Genomic DNA, 6,241 nt, shown 5'->3' with positions numbered 1-6,241 from the left:
AGCTTCTGCAAATAGATGATTTCCAAACAGGTTGCTTGACTAAACTGCCACAGAAGCAAATTGAAAAGAATCTTGGAAACAAGTTTTCCCTCAACTGATTTCAATCTCAGTGTTCAAAAAAAAAAAAAAAAATCAAGACAAAATAAATATTCTGAATTGTTGGGAAATAAGAGTGTATTTCTTTGAACTCACTCATCAGTGCTATATGATTTCCATTAGATGTAAATCTCACTTTAAGGAACATACACCTTTCCAAATCTGACCGACTCTACTCAACAGGCCAATGTCTGGTTTACCTCTTTTGTGTGTCCAGGGAAGTTCAGCGTGTGTGTGTGTGTGTGTGTGTGTGTGTGTGTGTGTGTGTGTGTGTGTGTGTGTGTGTGTGTGTTCTATGAAAGGAACACTGAAAATGTTCTCTTAATCAGGTTCAGTAGAACTGGCATTTTTTCATTATGTTGCTTTTTATCATAATTTATTATTTATTTTTATAGTTTTGATTTTTTCATGTATACACATTTTGTGTGACTGTGTGTCTGTGCGTGTGCGTGCCCGCACATACATGTGTGTGTATGAATGGATATACATGTGAAGGCTCAAAGTTGCTATCAGGAATCTCCCTTAACTTTCTTCCATCTTATCCATTAATGCAGGGTCTCACACTGAAACCCAGATCTTGTCCATATGAGTTGTCTTCTTAGCCTGCATGCTTAGGGATCCCCTACTCCACCTTCAAAGGCTGGGTTACAGGAGAGACATAACACCCACCTGGCACTTATGTGGGTTTGGGGATCTTAACTCTTGTCCTTTTGCTTAAGTGGCAAGTATTTAACTGTCAAGCCATTTCCTAATTATGTTGCTTAGATGCACCAAGATCTGTTAAATAGAATAATTTTCTGCTTTAATGGGCAGCACACTTTCCTCCCACGTCTTACTGTCTTTTGGTTTTCATATGAAGTAAGGACACATTATCTGTTGAATCATTTTCTTGGGAAAGGGCAGTATGTACTGCTACAATAAGGACCAGTCTCACAGAAACAGGCGCATTTTAGCAATTGAAAGATCCTTAACTATAGATCTGCTTTACTGATGAAAGTAGAATTCTAAGAAAATTATGATGTATCTGTATAATATATATTACATATATTGTAATATATATCACTTTGTTGTTCTGTTATTGACTGTGAATACACTATCTTATTGTAGAGCAATGGGCAGTTGATAAATGTTGATTTGGCACAGGGTCTATTATTTGTATCACTAGTTCATATCCTCAAAGAAGAGATGCTATTGGGATTTTGAATGGAAGATGGGAAATGCAGAAATACCTCAAGGTTATAGAATTGTAGTGTGGCCCTGGAAATCATGTCAGTGGGAATCACTGGCTGTAGCTTTGGTCGAAGAGATGCCTGACACACAATTCATTATGGAGAGAGGACCAGACTCTTAGTCACTAGCTACCCTTATGGTTCTATGGACTGTAGCTTGGTTATCATCATCAACTGCACAGCTAATATCCACATATAACTGAACACATACTATAATCATCTTTGATGAATGAATAAAAGCCTAACCACTAAAGCTAACAACTGCACTGCCACTTATAACTGCTGAGAGATCAGTTTCTCTAATAGAATGACATTAGGTATATCAACCACTCCAGGACAGGCCTCGTGTTCAATAGTAGTTGACCAACATATAATGGAATTCACAGTTTTTATTGTGTGTTTTTATTTGATTACAGTTTGGTGTTTACTTTTATCATTGTGGGTGATTTTATTTCATTTTCTTAGTTTAGGGGAGCTTTGCTGTGGTATTGGGTTTTTGTGTTTTTGAGAAACAACTTAAAATTGAGTGGGTAGGAGGATCTTGAAGGACTTGGGGGAGGAGAAGAATGTGACTAAAATATATTTAAATTTAAACATTGTTTTAAATAATAAAAATAAAATAACAACAAAAAATATGCCATAGACAAGTATAGTAGCTCATGCCAATAATTCCAAAACCCTGAGAGGCTAAGGTAGGAAGAAGTGTAAAGCAAGCTTGGGCAAAATAGTGAGAACCTGTTTCAGGAAAAAATAAAAACTTGCAACAGAAATGTTGCACAGCTATTGGAGTTAGTAGAAAGCAAAAATAATTTTTAAACAATTTTGTTAATAAATGATCACTTACTTCCTCTATAGATATACATAAGGGAAAGTAAAAGATGAATGGAATTTTTATGGCAAACATAGTTTAGTTCCTTTACCCAAACAAAATTAGATATCTAAGTACTAGGTGTGTATCAATAATCAGATTAAGGGCTTCTTTGATAGCAGGCAAGAGGAAGAGTATATGAGGAACTGTTTGTATACATGAAGAGTTGGGTTCCAGTGAGCTAAAAGCAAGGTGTGAATAACAGTCAAGGGAGATAAGATGATAAGACCTAGAAAAATAAATCAATGGTGTGAAAGTAGGAGGGGGACTACAGGGAAGAGAGATCATCTGGAAATGGTAGGAGACAAGAGAAAAGAAGAGAATATGATCAGACCTTACACATGAGTGAAAAATCTCATAGTGAAATCAGTTATTTTGTGTGCAATTGATATGTGGTAAGACTGTTCCTAAATCTCTTTCCAAACAATATAGTTTCAAATGAGAACTGAAAAGTGAGTAGAGTGAAACCTGTAACACTGACCCAACAGCTAAAATGTATCTTTCTCTTGAAACTCTAAAATAAAAAATGGTAATCTCAAAAAGGGTAGCCCCAAAGTTATCTCACACTGTTTCAATGGCTTAGGAGATTCATATACTATTTTAAGTAAAATGTAATAAAATGAATGACTTAGATAATATTGGGTTTGATGACATCATGATTATATCAATAGAAAGTTATAGTCACTCTCTTTTGGAGATGACCATTCATATTTCTTATCTGGGGCATATATGAAGGAACCCTGCTGCTGTGACTGAGGCTGAAGTGACTGTGTACACTTGTCCTACACAAAAGCCACTGACTCTGAGCAAATGTCCAGATGTCAGGCTATCTGCAGATGAGGTAATGGGCACCTCAATCAGATGCTCATGGTGAATGCACAACCGGAAGTGAATGGGGAGAGAAGTAATTCATGCTTTTGGAATACAGATGGCTAGTAAGTAACTCACTCAAACACAGGATGAACAAACGGGTGACCAAATTCCCCCAAGATACACTTGCTCATCTCAAAGGGTCTCTGAGCTGTTGAGTGCATGAATTGCCTCATTCAGGAGCCAGTGACACTCTTGAAATTCCAGAAGTGTTTGTTTTTAGAGGGCAGTCTAGCAGAGCTCCAGTGTTCATAGTGATGCTGGAAATGTAATGAAGAATTAAACAAGCAGGAAGATGCTTTTCTATCACTTCAAGGTTAGTAATCATTAAATATCTTCTAAACTATGACCATTCAGGTAACAAGTTATTTTTTTAAGTATGGATCTCTACTAATGGAACATTTTGCACTAGAGCTGAAGAATCGGTCAATTTTAATTAAAGTCAACTTTAATTAAGTATTCTTAGTAGCTCCTGGTAGGTCAAGCCCACTCCAATGGCTAACCCCACACTTAGGCATGTATAGAGACAAATAGAAACAACGGTTTATTAAAATAAAAGGAGGATACAAAGTTGAGTGTGGTAGGAAGGTGGGAGCGGATCTGGAAGGAATTAGCAGGAGGGATGGGGTGAATATGATCAAAATACATCCACGAAGTTCTCAAGATTTAATATAGCTACAAAAATAAAATAAATAAAGATAATTCAACAATGGTATTGTTATGAATGCAGAATGAGTCAATGTTTTTGCTTTAAATCTCTTATTACCAAATCTAATTTTAATATACTGATTTTGTATACTAATACAATCAAAATGAAAAATCAAAACAAGATGGTAAAAGTTACCTCTACCGTAGTTGTCTAGTTTTATTAGGTATATAATTGACAAATTACTTCATTATGAACATATCCATTACACTACTGCTTCTCCCCAACTCCCTACGATGTCCTTTACCCCTTCAAACTCCCAGCTTTATTTCATCTTTTTAATGTATTGCTTAGTTATTAGCAATGTTCTGAATCCAGCCAGTTCTTCCCATATATGGGTATGAAGCTATCCACCGGGCCATGAGCAACCTACCAATTGCCACATTCCCAAAGTCCAAAGGAAAGAGACTTCCTTCGCTCAGTAACTATCAACTATCAATAGCTTCTTCCATGGGAGTGGGACATTTGTGTCTCTCCTTATCCACGCTGGAATTTTGATTGGCTTCATGTTGTATAAGTAACCAAACACATCTGCTGTGAGTTTATGCATGTACAGAGCTTTCAGAAACAGAAAGCATATCGTTGTTGTATATGAAGTATACAACAATCTAGTGCAAAGATACAAGTGAGTGAAAAACTTGTATGTTATCGTTTAAATGCTGTAAGTAAACAGGAGCCACATAGAAACAGTTGAATTTGAATTATTCTGAGAGTAAACTGTATAGTGTTTGAAAGATTTTATAAAAATGTAGCAACACATTACCTACAGAATAAGAAAGGAGAGAGAGAGAGAAAGAGAGAGAGAGAGAGAAAGAGAGAGAGAGAGAGGGAGAGAGAGAGAGAGAGAGAGAGAGAGAGAGAGGGAGGGAGGGAGGGAGGGAGGGAGGGAGGGAGGGGGAGGGGGAGGGGGAGAGGGAGAGGGAAGGGAGAGGGAGAGGGAGAGGGAGAGGGAGAGGGAGAGATTGGGAGGTTAGGGTTGGAAGGGAAGAAGAGATAGGTTACTATTTCACTGACAGAAAAGTAAACCTAATTCTTGAGCTGTTATCTTCTCCAAATGTCCTTTTACCTGTTTTGTTTTTACTTTAAAAGAGAGACCAAGTTGCAGAAGTTTTGTGGTTCCCAACAGCCTGGTGTTCTACCTTTGAAATGCTGCTTGTTTATTTTACAAATTGTTCTAATTTTAAAACTTGCTCCCTGCCAGAATGTTGTATGATGTCTGCACTAATTTTCTAAATGTATATAGTCTTCGTTTCTAATAAAATGTAAGGTTAATTTTTAAATATTATTAAATTTATAGAGCTAGTCTCTCTATATTTAATTAATACTAACCCAGAGAGCAATTTCTATTATGTGGATTCCTGAAGAAAAAAAAAACTGTCAAATGGCTTCATACTCAAAGAATCTGGAAAATACCAGGATAGATTATTTCTGAGATCTCCAACTTTACCATGATATTTTCTCAGAGTTAGAAAAGCCTATACTTTTTATTCCCCTCTTCGTTTTCCTTCACCATTTTCTCCACATTATTTCCCCTACTTCATCGTCATTCCTTTCTCCCTTCCTTCCTCACACTCTCCTTCTAGAAGAAGGACAATACAAACTCATAATGAATATGTAATATATGATTAGATTTTCAAACTTCTCAGCAAACCAAAGTCCTATGGCTGTTTCGTGGTCCTCTGAATAACAAGTCATCACATCACAAAGATACACATAAACAGAAATCCCAAATAAAGCAAACTTAAACTGAGTGTCAGGTTGAGTGAACGATAACCCAATCAAGAGACTATAAAACTTCAGTGAATATTTGAAAACTCTGACTCTTTATGTAAGAAAAAAAAGGAAAAGTTCAAATGGAAGTATAATAGCTAAAGACCTAGAAAAGCATAAATTATGTATTTGTGATGTTTCCAAATAATCAGTGTATGTTCACACCTATCAAGAAACTAAAAAGTGATAATTCTGATGCTAGTCAGTAGAGCAAGGAATTGAATTGTGTGGCTTGATACATGCAGTTAGAGGGAAAATGGTGGAAAAAATACAAAGGTATTTGTACAATGTGTCTATTTGCATATCCTTCTGGATCCGCACCTGTCACTTTGCAACTTTTTCAGAATGGGTTTCAATTCGTAAACAGCTCACATGCCAAACCCATGTGTACATTGCAGTACAGCAAAGTGGAAGTGTTGGAAATAATAAGGAGCACACTGTCAGGGAGGTGCATATTCTGCCATCCACAGAAATGCTTTCAAAATAAAGCTGAATAATAAAAAAAAAAAAAGAGGAGAAGAGTAAAATTAAGTGCATGCCTATTGCCAAAGTCTTTGTACCAGGAAAGAAGTTGCATAATGAATTGATGCTACAGTGTTTACTTCCAAAAAGTAGATATAACATAAAGTAGTCTTAATTTATAAGCGCTTTAAAAACCATCAGCGAAATAAGAAATCATCTCGGCTATTTTAGCCAAGTACT

The sequence above is a fragment of the Peromyscus maniculatus genome, chromosome 12, assembly GCF_049852395.1.
Source record: "Peromyscus maniculatus bairdii isolate BWxNUB_F1_BW_parent chromosome 12, HU_Pman_BW_mat_3.1, whole genome shotgun sequence".
Lineage (NCBI taxonomy): Eukaryota > Metazoa > Chordata > Mammalia > Rodentia > Cricetidae > Peromyscus > Peromyscus maniculatus.
The sequence above is the reverse complement of the archived record's forward strand: the minus strand, read 5'-3'. Positions refer to the sequence as shown.